Raw genomic sequence first — 17,221 nt, 5'->3', positions numbered from 1 at the left:
TCTACAAATAGCTTAGTAATTGAGGTATCAAAAATGCCTAATAAATTACCTGCAAGTTGGGCAGAATTAAATTGTGCAGTAGAGTTGACTTCTCTTTCCTTATTTATTATAATGATGTATCTATCATCTCTGAGCTCAGTCCATTATGTTCCATATATTCATGTCAGAGTCACATTAGCTTTATTTTTTTTCCCCAGGGGATGAATTCATTATAAGATGTTTACATCCGACCTGCCCCTTGTTCAGCTACCCTTCACCAACACTGCTGACTCCTGCTGCTTTTATGGTATGGACAATGGTTTGTTAATGAAACTATGATTCTACCAGGCCCTCTCTTCATAACTACCAAAGAGCCTGTATATAATTGCAAAGAAAAAAAGTTATATATACCGGTATATATATATATGTTTTTGCCCCTTCCAGATACATCAAGATGCTCCACGTCTACCTGTGTCTAAGTAGAAATAATCGCAATTTCTGGCATTTTGCTAGGAATTACAATTATCTCCAGACTTGAATGCCAGAACACTGCCCCCTCTCCCCCATTGTTACCATTTTCATAGTTGAAGGGCACTGCTGAGTTTAACTATGTAAATGGCCTTAGTTACCCCAACATATGCAGATTATGGGGGTTGTAGACCGTACAGGCTGGGTTAAAACTACAGATGGTCTTAAGAACTTAAGAACACCCGACTTTTAGACGACCCCTAGTTACAAACGGACCTCTGAATGTTTGGTTATTTACTGTATTTTAGTCCCAAGGCTACAATGATCAGTTGTAAGAGCCATCAAAGGTGTCTACAATTAAGATTTATTGCTAATACTGGTTCTCATTACAATACAAAAGTTGTCCAGTTGTCACAGAGACCAAAAAATTTTTGGCTGGGGTTACAAATATCAAGTATACAGTTCCGACTCAAGAACAAACCTCCATAACCTATCTTGTACGTAACCTGGGGACTGCCTGTATTTAGATGCTTAAAGAGAACCTGTCACCAGTTTTTGAAACCATTAACCTACCAACCCCCTCAAGTCTGAAATCTCACTCATCTACCGATTAAAAAAAAAAGTAAGGCAAATATGACTCACAGGAGATGAGTCAAGTTTAGTGTCTGCAAGAGTAGCATCACTTCAGATACCCCTCTCCTCTGTTTTATAGCACCTACAAACATGCTCTACAATTCAATTGTAACACAATCTTCACAAAGGTTTTCATCGATATAATTTTATTAATGATGAATCCCTTGATGGGAATCGTGGAACTGTAATCTGGTGTTGATTAAAATGTAATTCACACCAAATCCAATTGCATCTTTTATTAGGTGCTCCTTCACTTATCATGGAAATCTTCTCTAGAGTTCAATGCAATGCATCCGCTGATGACTTCCCTACTAGGAGGCATTTCCCAAGGCGAAGCAGTTCACACGTCAGTGATAGATGGAGGAGCAGAATTTGAACCAGCAGAGGTATGTATGCCAATAGAAACAGTATCTAGGTTCACTTGCCTCTGATTGGATAGGTTTTTTAGGCAGTGTTCTGCCTTAAATGCCCTTCTAAAAAATAATCCTTTCTGTCCCATTGCATGGTTCTGTTGTACACAGATTGGCCTTATACTATGCAGCTTGGGGGCTAAGAAGTAAATCAAAGCCTGAAGACCTTCCAAAAAGGATAGTGTACATGAGGTGGTTTCCTACACAAGATAATCAAGGCAGGTTTAACCAACCTTTCTAGCAACATTAAGTTGATAGCCAAGTACTAATAGACACAGGCACTCTCACCGTGGTAATCATCTTATATTTGTTATCCATGGCCTCCTTACTATGAACATCAACTTTAAAAATTAGGCTAATGAGCCAGATTGTCTCTAGGGGTGTAGTTTCAGCAGTTTCACAGACTGTAGCCTACTCTGTGCAGGAGCATCCCTCCCTTCCACTGTGTGCTTAAACTCACTGCTGCCATGAGACTACAGCAGGCAGAGAGAGTGATGGAGGATGGTGAGATGTGCTCCTGCACAGTTTAACAGCCAGTGTAGCTGCAGCATGAAAAGGCTATGGTAACACCCCTCATAGCCCTTCAGGTTTAATAGCATAATTTTAAATATTTTAGTAGGAAGGAGCGCATGGATAGCAAATATAAGAAGGTTACCACAGTCACAGTGCCTGGATCTATTAGTAAGTGTCCCTGGTTTTCTTGCTTGATTTTGATGTTAGATTTTCTTTTAGACTATATGTACACATAGCCAGATGGCTGTGATATTGACCCCAGCTGTGATTCCACAGCCATTCTGCAAGCATGAGAAATAAGCTGAAGATTCTGCACTGTTATCCACAGTAGATAAATTACTCTATGCAGATTATGTACCTAGATCGTAAAGCTGTTTGCAGATGAATCCCATACACCACTGGTGGCGAACCTATGGCACGGGTGCCAGAGGCGGCACTCAGAGCCCTTTTTGTGGGCACCCAGGCCATTGCCCCATCACACCAGACAGGACTCAAAAAATCTTCCTGCAGTTGCAAGCAACTTAAAATATGCTGCTTTCAGTCATATATTTAATACTTACTTCGCTACTTGGGTATGTAGGAAGAGGGCCGAATTATCTTTGGAAGACCTTCTGCTGGCCCCACAATTCTCTGTGTGCAGAGGGACACTGGAAAGAAGCTAAAATGATGCAAATGTTCCATCTTGTCCTCAGGAGGCCAATATGATCGAGCGTTGTTGAAGAGCAGGGAGCAATAAGTTACTTCTTTAATTTTTGGTTGGCACCTCGCAATAAATAAGGGGGGTTTTGGGTTGCAGTTTGGGCACTCGGCCGCTAAAAGGTTCGCCATCACTGCCATACACTATACCGCTACCGCAGATTTTGTGCACAGCACAGAAACCCCCAAGTAATGCACTTCTTGTGTGGGCGCCCTAAATGTTGAAGACAGTATTAATCAGCAATACAAGTGATTTTGATCCTATAAGGCTAAATTCACAAGTGGCTGAATGTTTGCCTTTAAAAATTTGTCCCCTCCATTTAAATGGATCTGTTTTAAAATATAGATTTTGGCAAGCCCTATTTAAATAAATTGGCAGTGGCAGAAGATGTGAATATACTGTTCCCTCATATGGATTCTTCTTGAGTGACAGCAGGATAGCAGCTAATCCTGGCTTTACTATCCAGAGGGCCCCCACAGGGTTCTAGAAAAGTTCCTCATAATTGACCGACCCTATGGCACAATAAGAAATTTTTTAAATAAACTGTTGACATAATTTATGTAGTAATAACATAATCCACAGTACAGTACAGACAGTGACTGCCTCTGCACTAGATAAAATAGCCTTTGTTACAGGCAAGGCTTACTGAGCCCATGTTTTTGTATGACACTCTCTGCTTTCTTGCTTTCATTTGTGTTTTACCACAAACCTTGTGATTTATAGATTACTAAATATAATATTTTTAAAGGACACTAAAAGCATTATATCTACTTTGACAGAGACACTGTGCTGAAATACTAAATAAATCATATTATAACCTGTGGGAACCACTTGAAAAAACATCATCTAAGGAGAATGGTTACAGCTCATTGGAACTCTATTAAGTGTATGCTCAGTGAGCGCTGGGCTCGTGGAACAGCTAAAAGCTATGAATGAAAATATTGGCAAAGTGTATGTTTGTAATAGCAGTCAGTTCGTTGCAATGTAAGTATGGATTGCACTGCCATTCTCCAGCACTCATAACATCTTCAGGAGACATTATGAATCTTAAGAGACACTAGAGCAGCAATAGTTGTAAGCGGAGAATAAATCAAGTGAGCACCATTATCTGTATACATGCAATTATGTAAACTTGGACAGGGATTTGGCTGTTGAGATGGAGGTTATATGAGTACCATCAGCAGTCTGCATAGATAAACACTTTTAGACTGCATGCTATTACAGATCTTTATGGAAAACAGAACCATTGCCAACATTTATAATGGGCATCACTATCAATCAGAACCAGTAACTTTGTAAACTACACTCATTTCAATAATAGGTTTATGGACACCAAACTTCAACATGTTTCAGTAAATTTGCATCATTACTAGAGATGAGCGAACATACTCGTCCGAGCTTGATGCTCGATCGAGCATTAGCGTACTCGTAACTGCTCGTTGCTCGGACGAGTATTTCGCCCGCTCGAGAAAATGGCAGCTCCCGCCGTTTTGCTTTTTGGCGGCCAGAAACAGAGCCAATCACAAGCCAGGAGACTCTGCACTCCACCGAGCATGACGTGGTACCCTTACACGTCGATAGCAGTGGTTGGCTGGCCAGATCAGGTGACCATGGGATAGACTAGCCGCTGCCCGCGCTGCTCGGATCATTCTCTGTCTGGATGCCGCTAGGGAGAGAGCTGCTGCTGGTCAGGGAAAGCGTTAGGGTGTTCTATTAGCTTACTGTTAGGCAGGAGTGATTCTACAACAACCCAACAGCCCTTCTTAGGGCTACAATAACGTTATACTTTTTTTTTTTATTTGCTTGTGGCTGGGCTTGCTGGCACTAGTAGTGCAGCTAGTACCATATTGTGAGGAATTAGCAGGGGGACTTGCTACCGTTGTGTTTAGCTCTTAGTGACACACATATCCACCTCAAACACCAAAGTGGGAAAATTTATTAGGGGTTTGATTTCAATTAGGCACAGTCTGCCAGTTTCTTTTTATTTTACGTTTATTTTTTTAATAACTCAGCGTCATCTCATCTGGCATAGTAGTGTGCTTTAATACTTGGCTAGAAAATAGCCATAGGAGAATCCAAACGGCTTACTTACGCCTACAGTAGCGTTATATATATTTGATTTCTGGTTGATCTGCTGGTGGCTGTAGTTGCTGCAGTGCATCTACTAGCAAATTGTGAGCAATTTGGAGTGAGACTTGCGACCACTGTGTTTTTGCGCTTAGTGACGCACATATCCATCGCAAAGACCGAAGTGGGAAAATTTATTAGGGCCCGGGGTTGTATTTCAATTAGGCACAGTCTGCCATTTCCTTTTTTATTTTACGTTTATTTTTTTCATAACTCAGCGTCATCTCATCTGGCATAGTAGTGTGCTTTAATACTTGGCTAGAAAATAGCCATAGGAGAATCCAAACGGCTTACTTACGCCTACAGTACCGTTATATATATTTGATTTCTGGTTGATCTGCTGGTGGCTGTAGTTGCTGCAGTGCATCTACTAGCAAATTGTGAGCAATTTGGAGTGAGACTTGCGACCACTGTGTTTTTGCGCTTAGTGACGCACATATCCATCGCAAAGACCGAAGTGGGAAAATTTATTAGGGCCCGGGGTTGTATTTCAATTAGGCACAGTCTGCCATTTCCTTTTTTATTTTACGTTTATTTTTTTCATAACTCAGCGTCATCTCATCTGGCATAGTAGTGTGCTTTAATACTTGGCTAGAAAATAGCCATAGGAGAATCCAAACGGCTTACTTACGCCTACAGTAGCGTTATATATATTTGATTTCTGGTTGATCTGCTGGTGGCTGTAGTTGCTGCAGTGCATCTACTAGCAAATTGTGAGCAATTTGGAGTGAGACTTGCGACCACTGTGTTTTGCGCTTAGTGACGCACATATCCATCGCAAAGACCGAAGTGGGAAAATTTATTAGGGCCCGGGGTTGTATTTCAATTAGGCACAGTCTGCCATTTCCTTTTTTATTTTACGTTTATTTTTTTCATAACTCAGCGTCATCTCATCTGGCATAGTAGTGTGCTTTAATACTTGGCTAGAAAATAGCCATAGCAATAGGATAGCATCGTTTGGTTTTAAAAACTAAAAAACACACAAAAAAAAAAAACACAAAAAAAAGTTAAAAAAAAAATTAAAGTTATAACTCTCATTTTCAGAATGTTTAACCCGAGGGCTAGGGGTAGAGGACGAGGGCGGGGACGTGGGCGTCCAACTACTGCAGGGGTCAGAGGCCGTGGTCCTGGGCGGGGTGAGACACCACCTGCTTATGAGGGAGCAGGGGAACGCCGCAGAGCTACACTCCCTAGGTTCATGTCTGAAGTTACTGGGACTCGTGGTAGAGCACTGTTGAGGCCAGAACAGTGCGAACAGGTGATGTCGTGGATTGCCGACAATGCTTCGAGCAATTTGTCCACCAGTCAGTCTTCCACGCAGTCCACCCATGTCACCGAAATCGGCACTCCTCCAGCTCCTGCACCTCAGCCTCCTCCCCCCCAGTCTGCCCCCTCCCAGCAAAATTTGCCATTTGAACCGGCATACTCTGAGGAACTGTTTTCTGGACCCTTCCCACAGTCACAAACCACTTGTCCGGTTGCTGATGAGCAATTTTCCGATGCCCAGGTTTTCCACCAGTCGCAGTCTGTGGGTGATGATGAACTTGTTGACGTACTGGAAGAAGTGTGTAAAGAGGTGTCCGACGATGAGGAGACACGGTTGTCAGACAGTGGGGAAGTTGTTGTCAGGGCAGGAAGTCCGAGGGGGGAGCAGACTGAGGGATCGGAGGATGATGAGGTGACAGACCCAAGCTGGGTTGAGAGGCCGGGTGAACACAGTGCTTCTGAGACGGAGGAGAGTCCTCGACCAGAACAGGTTGGAAGAGGCAGTGGTGGGGCCAGACGGAGAGGCAGGGCCAGAGCTGGTGCATCAGCGCCAAATGTGTCAACTAGTGAAGCTCCCGTGGCGAGGGCTCCTGCGGCGAGGGCTAGATTTTCAGAAGTCTGGAGGTTCTTTAAGGAAACACCGGATGACCGACGGACTGTGGTGTGCCACATTTGCCAAACCAGGATCAGCAGGGGTTCCACCACTAATAGCTTAACTACCACCAGTATGCGCAGGCATATGAATGCTAAACACCCCACTCAGTGGCAACAAGCGCGTTCACCTCCGGCCGTGCACACCACTGCTCCTTCCCCTGTGTCAGCTGATAGTCAGCCCCCTGCCCAGGACCCTGCCACAAAAACCCCATCGTCGCCTCCACGATCCTCCACAGCATCCACCAGCGTTCAGCTCTCCATACCCCAGACGCTGGAGCGGAAACGCAAATATAGTGCAACCCACCCGCACGCCCAAGCCCTTAATGTGCACATCTCCAGATTGCTAAGCCTGGAGATGCTGCCCTATAGGCTAGTAGAGACCGAGGCCTTTCGCAGCCTCATGGCGGCGGCCGCCCCTCGGTATTCGGTCCCCAGCCGCCACTACTTTTCCCGATGTGCCGTCCCAGCCCTGCACCAGCACGTGTCAGACAACATAATCCGTGCCCTGACCAACGCCGTTTCTGACAAGGTCCACCTGACCACGGACACGTGGACGAGTGCTGCCGGGCAGGGCCACTATATATCGCTGACGGCACATTGGGTTAACTTGGTGGAGGCTAGGAACGAGTCTGACCCTGCGGCTGGTCATATACTGCCGACGCCGAGGATTGCGGGGCCTACCTCGGTCCAGGTGTTTCAGGCCTACTATGCCTCCTCCTCCTCCCACCCCTCCTCCACCTCCTCCTCCGAAAGACCATCCGTGGGCATGCCGCCATCAGTCGGTAGCTCTAGGCACAGCAGCAGTGCCGTCGCTAAGCGACAGCAGGCGGTGCTCAAACTGCTGAGCCTAGGCGATAAAAGGCACACCGCCCAAGAACTATTACAGGGCATCACGGCGCAGACTGATCTGTGAACCTGAAGCCAGGCATGGTTGTGTGTGACAACGGCCGTAACCTGGTGGCGGCTCTGCAACTCGGCAGACTGACACATGTGCCATGTCTGGCCCATGTGTTAAATCTGATAGTTCAGCGTTTCCTCAAGACATACCCCAATCTGTCTGATTTGCTCACGAAGGTGCGCCGCATCTGTGCGCATTTCAGGAAGTCCAGCACAGATGCTGCCACTCTCAGGGCAACTGCCCGCAACTGCCCGCTCACCGACTGTTGTGCGACGTGCCCACGAGGTGGAATTCAACACTGACCATGTTATCCAGAGTTTACCAGCAGCGCCGAGCAATTGTAGACTGCCAGATGTCAACTTCCACCAGAACTGGTAGTCAGGTCAGTCAGCTTCCTCAAGTCTACAATGAGGAGTGGACGTGGATGTCTGATATCTGTCAGGTGCTGAGTAACTTTGAGGAGTCAACACAGATGGTCAGTGGCGATGCAGCCATCATCAGCCTCACCATCCCGCTGCTTGGCCTGTTGAAAAACTCTCTGGTCAGCATGAAGTCGGAAGCTTTGCGCTCCTCACAAGAGACGGGGGAAGAAGATTCCCTTGTTGATAGCCAAAGCACCCTTAGGTCTGTTTCTCAGCGCATATCGGAGGAGGTGGAGGTGGAGGATGATGAGGAGGAAGAGGAGGAGAATGTTGGCAAGACACAAGAGGGGACCATTGTTGAGTCCTTCACTGTTGAGCGTGTATGGGCAGAAGAAGAGGAGTTGGAGGAGGAGGAAATGGACAGTCAGGCCAGTGAGGGGAGTGAATTCTTACGCGTTGGTACTCTGGCGCATATGGCAGATTTCATGCTAGGCTGCCTATCCCGTGACCCTCGCGTTCAAAGAATTTATTCCAGCACCGATTACTGGGTGTTCACTCTCCTGGACCCACGGTACAAGCAAAATCTTTCCACTCTCATCCCTGGAGAGGAAAGGAGTGTGAGAATGCATGAATACCAGCAGGCCCTGGTGCACAAGCTGAAACAGTATTTCCCTTCTGACAGCGCTAGCGGCAGAGTGCGTAGTTCTGCGGGACAAGTAGCGAGGGAGAGTAGGCGAGCAGGCAGCTTGTCCAGCACTGGCAAGGGTACGCTTTACAAGGCTTTTGCCAGCTTTATGTCACCCCAGCAAGACACTGTCACCTGTCCCCAGTCTCGGCAGAGTAGGGCTGATCTTTACAGAAAGATGGTGAGGGAGTACGTAGCTGACCATACCATCGTCCTAAATGATCACACAGCTCCCTACAACTACTGGGTTTCAAAGCTGGACATGTGGCACGAACTGGCGCTGTACGCCTTGGAGGTTCTTGCCTGCCCTGCCGCTAGCGTCTTGTCCGAGCGGGTTTTCAGTGCAGCTGGTGGCATCATCACCGATAAGCGTACACGCCTGTCGACTGACAGCGCTGACAGGCTGACGCTTATCAAGATGAATAAAGCCTGGATTTCTCCTAATTTCCAATCTCCACCAGGTGAAGGAAGCTCAACCTGAATAATTTATCCACTCCTCCTCCTCCTCCTCCTCCTCATTTTCCTCCTTCTCCTTCTCTTTGTACAGTAAAGCAGAGGAAACTGGCTATTTTTTGACAGGGCCCACTGGCTCTAGCTATAGTACTTTATGCATTTAATTTTTCAGGAGGGCCACCGACCCGGTCCTCTGTTTTAAACAATTTTTGGGAGTGCCACATACAGGCACTCAATCTATTCAATTTTTCTGGAGGGCCACCTACCTGCTCCTCTGGTTTGAAAACTTTTTTGGACTGCCACATACAGGCACTCAATCTATTCAATTTTTCTGGAGGGCCACCTACCTGCTCCTCTGGTTTGAAAACTTTTTTGGACTGCCACATACAGGCACTCAATCTATTCCATTTTTCTGGAGGGCCACCTACCTGCTCCTCTGGTTTGAAAACTTTTTTGGACTGCCACATACAGGCACTCAATCTATTAAATTTTTCTGGAGGGCCACCTACCTGCTCCTCTGGTTTGAAAACTTTTTTGGACTGCCACATACAGGCACTATCCAAATTGAATTGTCTCCATAGCAGCCTCCACACGTTGTCTCCATTGCTACCTCCAAAAGTCGTCCATATAGCTGCCTCCATACATCGTCCCTTTATCAAACGAGGTGTGTCAGGCCGAAATTTGGGTTGTTTTCATGGATTCCACATCAAAGTTGTTAACTTTGTCGCCACCCTGCTGTGTTATCCACAAAATACACTGGCAAACTTTTACCATTTACGGATATTATTTCAGCGCTTCTTGCGCATCTGTTTACATTCCCCTCACCCGCCATATCCTAAACTTATAAGAACGCTACTACACTTGATCTTATACAAAAGGTTCTTAGAAGTGCTGTTTGGGGAGTAGCCTAGAGACAGGGCCTTGGATTGGCGAAAGCTCGCCTGGCAGCGGAGCGCCAGCTCCATGCCAAGAACCAACTAACATAGTTTTAACTGCAGCACCTTTAATCTACTACTAGTTCACTGCCTCCATACATGGCCGCCTTATCAAACGTGCTGTGTCAGGCAGAATTTTGGGTTGTTTTCATGGCTTCCACAACAAACTTGTTAACTTTGTCGCCACCCTGCTGTGTAATCCTCAAAATATACTGGCAAACTTTTACCATTTACGGATATTATTTCAGCGCTTCTTGCGCATCTGTTTACATTCCCCTCACCCGCCATATTCCCAACTTATAAGAACGCTACTACACTTAACTTGGTGCAGGCTGGGACCGAGTCTGACCCTGGGGCTGGTCATATACTGCCGACGCAGAGGATTGCGGGGCCTTTCTCGGTCCAGGTGTTTCAGGCCTACTATGCCTCCTCCTCCTCCCACCCCTCCTCCACCTCCTCCTCCTCCGAATTACCATCCGTGGGCATGGCGCCATCAGTCGGTAGCTCTAGGCACAGCAGCAGTGCCGTCGCTAAACGACAGTAGGCGGTGCTCAAACTGCTGAGCCTAGGTGATAAATGGCACACCGCCCAAGAGCTATTACAGGGCATTCCACATCAAACTTGTTAACTTTGTCGCCACCGTGCTGTGTAAGCCACAAAATATACTGGAAAACTTTTTTCATTTACGGATATTATTTCAGCGCTTCTTGCGCAGATGTTTACATTCCCCTCACCCGCCATATCCCAAACTTATAAGAACGCTACTACACTTGATCTTATACAAAAGGTTCTTAGAAGTGCTGTTTGGGGAGTAGCCTAGAGACAGGGGCTTGGATTGGCGAAAGCTCGCCTGGCAGCGGAGCGCCAGCTCCATGCCAAGATCCAACTAACATAGTTTTAACTGCAGCACCTTTAATCTACTACTAGTTCACTGCCTCCATACATGGTCCCCTTATCAAACGAGCTGTGTCAGGCAGAATTTTGGATTGTTTTCATGGCTTCCATGTTAACTTTGTCGCCACCCTGCTGTGTAATCCACAAAATATACTGGCAAACTTTTATCATGTACCGATATTATTTGAGCGCTTCTTGCTCACCTCCTTTGGTTCCTCTCTGCCACCCATTGGTTTGAAGCCTGAGTCCATTTAGGGTATGTTGCCATGACACTCTCTAGCCTGCCGCTGCTGCCGCTGCCGCTGCCTCTGCATGCCGTCCCCTATAGTGTCAGGGTCAATTATTTGATGTTTTAGATGCTATCTAGCCTCATTCGGTCACTCTGTCATGGCCATGCTGTTGCCCATAATTTTGGCATAATGGTGCGATTAAGCAGCCTCAGAGGCATCCATGCATGCTGCCCCTGCTGTTTCCTGTCCATTTCCGTGGTGTTTCCATCCTTTTCTGAGGTTCCCAGGTGTTTGGCCAAGCTTCCCTGTGCAGAGCCTTGGTCCCCTTGAAAAATGCTCGAGTCTCCCATTGACTTCAATGGGGCTCGTTACTCGAAACGAGCACTCGAGCATCGGGAAAAGTTCGTCTCGAATAACGAGTACCCGAGCATTTTAGTGCTCGCTCATCTCTAATCATTACCAATTTATGGGCATGGTTTAAAGGAAACCTACCACTTCTGATGGTAGGTATGAGATGTAAACACCGGGCACCAGCTCAGGGTGAGCTGGTGCCGGAGCTTACCTTAGCGAGTGTTTTAAACCGCTATATCGCGGTTTAAACACATTTTGATTTACCTCTCCGGGGTAGCTTCGGCGCTGCGCGCGGCCATGCGCGCGTGACGCCTCCGGCACTCCGTATGGAGGCGCGCGCGCGCACAGCCGCGCACAGCCGCGCGCAGCGCCGAAGCTACCTCGGAGAGGTAAATCAAAATGTGTTTAAACCGCGATATAGCGGTTTAAAACACTCGCTAAGGTAAGCTCCAGCACCAGCTCACCCTGAGCTGGTGCCCCGTGTTTACATCTCATACCTACCATCAGAAGTGGTAGGTTTCCTTTAACAAAAATGTAAATTTGAGGTGGAAACATTTGAAATCCAGTGGGACATTTATGCTCAACCATAATTCTCTTAAAAAAAAACATGTTGGGGCACATTTACTTACCCGGCTGACGGAGTTCACCCGAAGTGTATTGTCCGACGACAATGCACTGTGCCGCAATTCACAAAGATCGATCGCCCGATTTCCTGCATCTGTCGCTTCCCCGCTCAGGTCCACCAGAGTTCACCATCTTCCCTGTGTATGTAAGTGCATTGGTTGCGACACAAATTGAATATTAAATCCCACGCTCAGTCGGATCATCTGACGGCCCGTCCCCCCAATTTCTGTCGCATGAAAGCTGGCACGGCTGCACCAAAATCCGATCGCATGCAACACAATCCCCTTCTAAATAGCTGTCACAGCGGCTCAAATCCCAAAAATTTCCAAGATCCAACTAAAGTGTGTTCCGCGGACCCTTCATAAATAAGCCCCATTGTGTTGTTATCTGGAAAATTTACTCTGGAGTAATTTAGCACTGAAGTCAAGCTCTCCCTGCTTCAGAATGCCAAACTGCTTGCACTTGTATTTAAAAAGTGTTGCATTTGTGTGGCAGGTGATCAGGGCCGGATTATAGGCGGGGCTCACGGGGCTCGAGCCCCGGGGCCCCCACCATCTTGCCCCCCCTAGGGGCCCCCACCAGATCGCACCTCCCGGGCCACCCGTCTGAGATGTCCGCTCCCAGACTCAGGTGACCGCCTCCCCGCTCATCTCCCTGCACTACAGAGACGCCCCCGTCAAAGGTGACACCGCCTCCACCTCCACGGCCGCCCCCCTCTGCACAGGTTACAGCCCTCCCGCCCGCCAATCCCCATGCATGCGTGGCCGAGCAACAACCCCGGCCGGCCCGCCTGAACGATTGCCCCGCCCCCCGCTCCCGCTCGAACAGGCACCCACCGCCCCCCTTCACATCCCCGGCCGAACAAGAGAGCCCCGGCACAGGTGACCCCCTGCCGGCCCGCCCAACCCCCGCCATGCCTGGCCGTAACATCCACCCCCCCTGCTCGAGCAAGGACCCGCCGCCCCTCCCCGGCCGAACAAGCGACCCCCCCCCCCTACACTCCGCTCCCTGCTTGAAAAAGCACCTGGCGCCCTGCTCCCTGTCTGATCAATCGCCCCCCCCCCCCCCGCATGAAAAAGCACCCGGTGCCCCCCCTCCCCGTCCGAACAAACGACGCCCCCCCCCCCCCGCGTGAGCAAGCACCGCCGACCCCCTCGCAGCTGAACAACAACCGAAAGAACCCCCAACCCGCCTGAACACCCACCTGAAGCCACGGCCGATCACCCTAAAAGGTAAGTATATGCATATGTATTTATTTATGTGTATATATGTATTTATTTATGTGTATATATGTATATACTGTTTATTTATGTGTATATATGTATATACTGTTTATGTGTATATATGTATATACTGTTTATGTGTATATATGTATATACTGTTTATGTGTATATATGTATATACTGTTTATGTGTATATATGTATATACTGTTTATGTGTATATATGTATATACTGTTATGTGTATATATGTATATACTGTTTATGGGTATATATGTATATACTGTTTATGGGTATATATGTATATACTGTTTATGGGTATATATGTATATACTGTTTATGGGTATATATGTATATACTGTTTATGGGTATATATGTATATACTGTTTAAGGGTATATATGTATATACTGTTTATTTATGGGTATATATGCGTCTGCTGTGTATATACTGTTTATTTATGGGTATATATGCGTCTGCTGTGTATATACTGTTTATTTATGGGTATATATGCGTCTGCTGTGTATATACTGTGTACATGGGTATATATGCATCTACTGTGTACATGGGTATATATGCATCTACTGTGTATAGTTGCATAAGATGCATATACTGTATTTATACATGCATATATGTGTGTACATTTAAATTATATTTATATATTATGCTGGGTATATGGTATGTATGTATATGCTCTATATACTATGTGTGTATTTCCCATGTGTGTGTGTATATGCTGTATATACTGAATGTGTGTGTATTTGCTGTATGTGTGTATATACTTTATGAGTTTGTATATACTCTGTGTATTAGTGTATAAATGTATATGAGTGCATAAATGTGTGTGTATATATGGGTGCAGGTATATGCGTGTAGATCTTTATCTGTGTGTATATAAGTATATAAAGGTGTGTATATATCAGTCTGGGGGTGAGGCGGCTGTATGTAGCTGTGTTACTGGGGGCCAGGCGGCTGTATGTAGCTATGTTACTGGGGGCCAGGCGGCTGTATGTAGTTGTGTTACAGGGGGCCAGGCTGCTGTATGTAGCTCTGTTACTGGGGGCCAGGCGGCTGTATGTAGCTATGTTACTGGGGGCCAGGCAGCTGTATGTAGCTGTGTTACTGGGGGCCAGGCGGCTGTATGTAGCTGTGTTACTGGGGGCCAGGAGGCTGTATGTAGCTGTGTTACTGGGGATGAGGCGGCTGTATGTAGCTGTGTTACTGGGGGCCAGGCGGCTGTATGTAGCTGTGTTACTGGGGGCCAGGCGGTTGTATGTAGCTGTGTTACTGGGGTCCAGGCGGCTGTATGTAGCTGTGTTACTGGGGATGAGGCGGCTGTATGTAGCTGTGTTACTGGGGGCCAGGCGGCTGTATGTAGTTGTGTTACTGGGGGCCAGGCGGCTGTATGTAGCTGTGTTACTGGGGGCCAGGCGGCTGTATGTAGCTGTGTTACTGGGGGCGAGGCGGCTGTATGTAGCTGTGTTACTGGGGGCTAGGCGGCTGTATGTAGCTGTGTTACTGGGGGTGAGTCGGCTGTATATAGCTGTGTTACTGCTGGGATAGTGGAAAGGAAGCAGGTGGACGTGTATGCACGCTGCACTCAGTGGGGGCCTCCACCAGATTTTGCGCCCAGGGGCCCCCACCAACCTTAATCCGGCCCTGCAGGTGATACATTTGTGTCAGGGCTGTATTATGCCAGACACTACACAAAATTCTGCATTGCCAGAAGAATAACAGCCATGAGCAACAACAAAGTCCATAGGGAATTGTGTCTCAAGATGATTTATTGACTTCTATAGAAGGTGGCTTTGTACTTGTGGATACCAGAACAAAACTGTAATAAGTATTTGTTCTTTAATAATTGCTATCTTTTCAACATTTTGCATAAGTGTGCACTTCACTTATAATTACCTATAGGCCTCTTCCTTTACCTTCCTATTCCCCTATTCCCTACCATTCTCTGGAGACATTTTCCCGCTTTACAAGGTTATAGAGAGACACCATATAGTGGCACAAGGAGTGTCAACAACTCTCTAGTATGGAACGGTTAAAGAGTCACAGCTTTATAGATTTATCAGGCACCACCACATGGAGCTCCAGTACGTATTGTTCCCCCTGTCCCTCTCGTTGTGCCAGATATATCTAGAGACTGTAATCTCTTGATATATCTGGCGGGTGGCTGCACTGGCAGATATTTGTGCAATAAATTGTAGTGCAAACTATAGCTGGTGCTAGTGCACTCCGGCGCCGGGCACAGCCATCCTTCACAGCCACTTGGTCGGGGTTTGGGTAAAGGGGGAAATAATCATAATTCCTGGGAATGCGTCAGGAATTGTGATTATTTCATGGCTTTTACACCAGAAAACTGGCGTACAAGCCTTGATCAATTGGCCCTACCAACTTAATCTTTTGTTAGCATGAGGCCTTGCACATACCAAACTACAAATCTCAGCCTTTCCTCGGACCATTCTGGTATTAGTGGTTATAGTTTATAGAGACAGCAAAGTCCTATTTCTCTTTATACTGTATGTACCATCATAGGTAAGTAGTTACACCTAAATTATGAGAATGATAAATTATTGGTTTATTAATTTATGTTATTTATGTTTCATTTAACAGGCATACAATCACTGTGTTATTTAATAGACATATTGTCTTGGAGAGGAATCATCTCTGACACCCTGGATTAGCTAGTAGCAGTGAAGCATCATAGGTCTGGCCGTCCTTACACATTCCACAGTATGCCACATCGGCCGGGTGGCAGGTGGGAAGCGCTCCTAATTATGAGGATGGCTGCATGGTTTCCTCAGGGTCTGAAGGCAGGATTTGATATTGACACACTGCTAAAGACATTTTATTAAAATCGGCTCCTGTTATTTTGTAGACGGTGTCTATGAAAGGAAATTATTATGATACACCATATGTGAATATGATTCAATGTGCTATACTTCATCACTATAGGTAAAAGCAGTAAGTTAAACCAATTCTATGAGGAAGGTAAACACAAAGATGCAGAACACTGAAGCAGATAGCAGATTTACAGAATGCTTACTTTTTTAGAATAGCCAAAATGACATAAGTGAGGGGGAAAAGACAGATACAGCGTAATAGGAATTACAGTAATACAGTCTACCAAAGTGCCTTCAAGTTGATGTGCAGTAAAGTGTAGGATGCGGGTTGGGAGAACATAGCATCATAGAGAGTGGTGGCATTTTCACTGTCAATTGGTGGTGGGTCAGGTATGCAAGTAAGATGGAGGTATCTCCACTTGAGTCATAGGGTAAAACAGTTCACAGTTTAGGATCAAATCCAATCTGGCAATCTGGAAGGGGAACCGGTCATTTTACTTTGGGCGTTACTCAAACAGCCTGATAAACAACAGAGATGGGTAAAAACATTCATTTTGGTGAGTACAGTCAATACAAATGTATAACCTCTAAAGCCCAGTTTACATTGTGTTTCGGCCTGCGCACCCTGCCACGCTCATCTCAAGCTCATGTTGATGCAAGTGGCCCTGTCGTTGGATAATGATCCTCCTGTTATATGTTATATGTTACTTGTTATGTTCGTACAAACTACTATTGGTATTTTGTCATTTGTAATACTAATAAAACTCATTGAACATACATTGTGTTTGGATCTCCTGTATTATCTACCGTTATTAAAATGAAAATAACAGAAGTCTAATGGATCTTTTAAAACGTACATTGATTTTAATGCACTTTTGATGTCAGTGTCCGTTTGCGTCACTTCCATTAGTGTTTCTGTAATTCGAGGATAAGATTCGACAGAAGCTGCATCACTATTTTGTCAATTTCAAATAAC

The 17,221-nt window shown here is 46.1% G+C and overlaps 1 long non-coding RNA gene across 1 annotated transcript; it reads left to right on the top strand.

Annotated features, from left to right (window-relative positions):
* The first annotated feature begins 204 nt into the window (after positions 1-204).
* Positions 205-16,935, top strand: LOC140125677 (uncharacterized). The gene is made up of 3 exons (XR_011854686.1): positions 205-286; positions 1,323-1,466; positions 16,016-16,935. It is a non-coding gene; the product is annotated as an uncharacterized lncRNA (long non-coding RNA).
* Positions 16,936-17,221: the final 286 nt, after the last annotated feature.

The sequence above is a fragment of the Engystomops pustulosus genome, chromosome 4, assembly GCF_040894005.1.
Source record: "Engystomops pustulosus chromosome 4, aEngPut4.maternal, whole genome shotgun sequence".
Classification (NCBI taxonomy): domain Eukaryota; kingdom Metazoa; phylum Chordata; class Amphibia; order Anura; family Leptodactylidae; genus Engystomops; species Engystomops pustulosus.
Note: the sequence above shows the minus strand (reverse complement) of the source record. Positions and strands in the feature narration are given on the sequence as shown.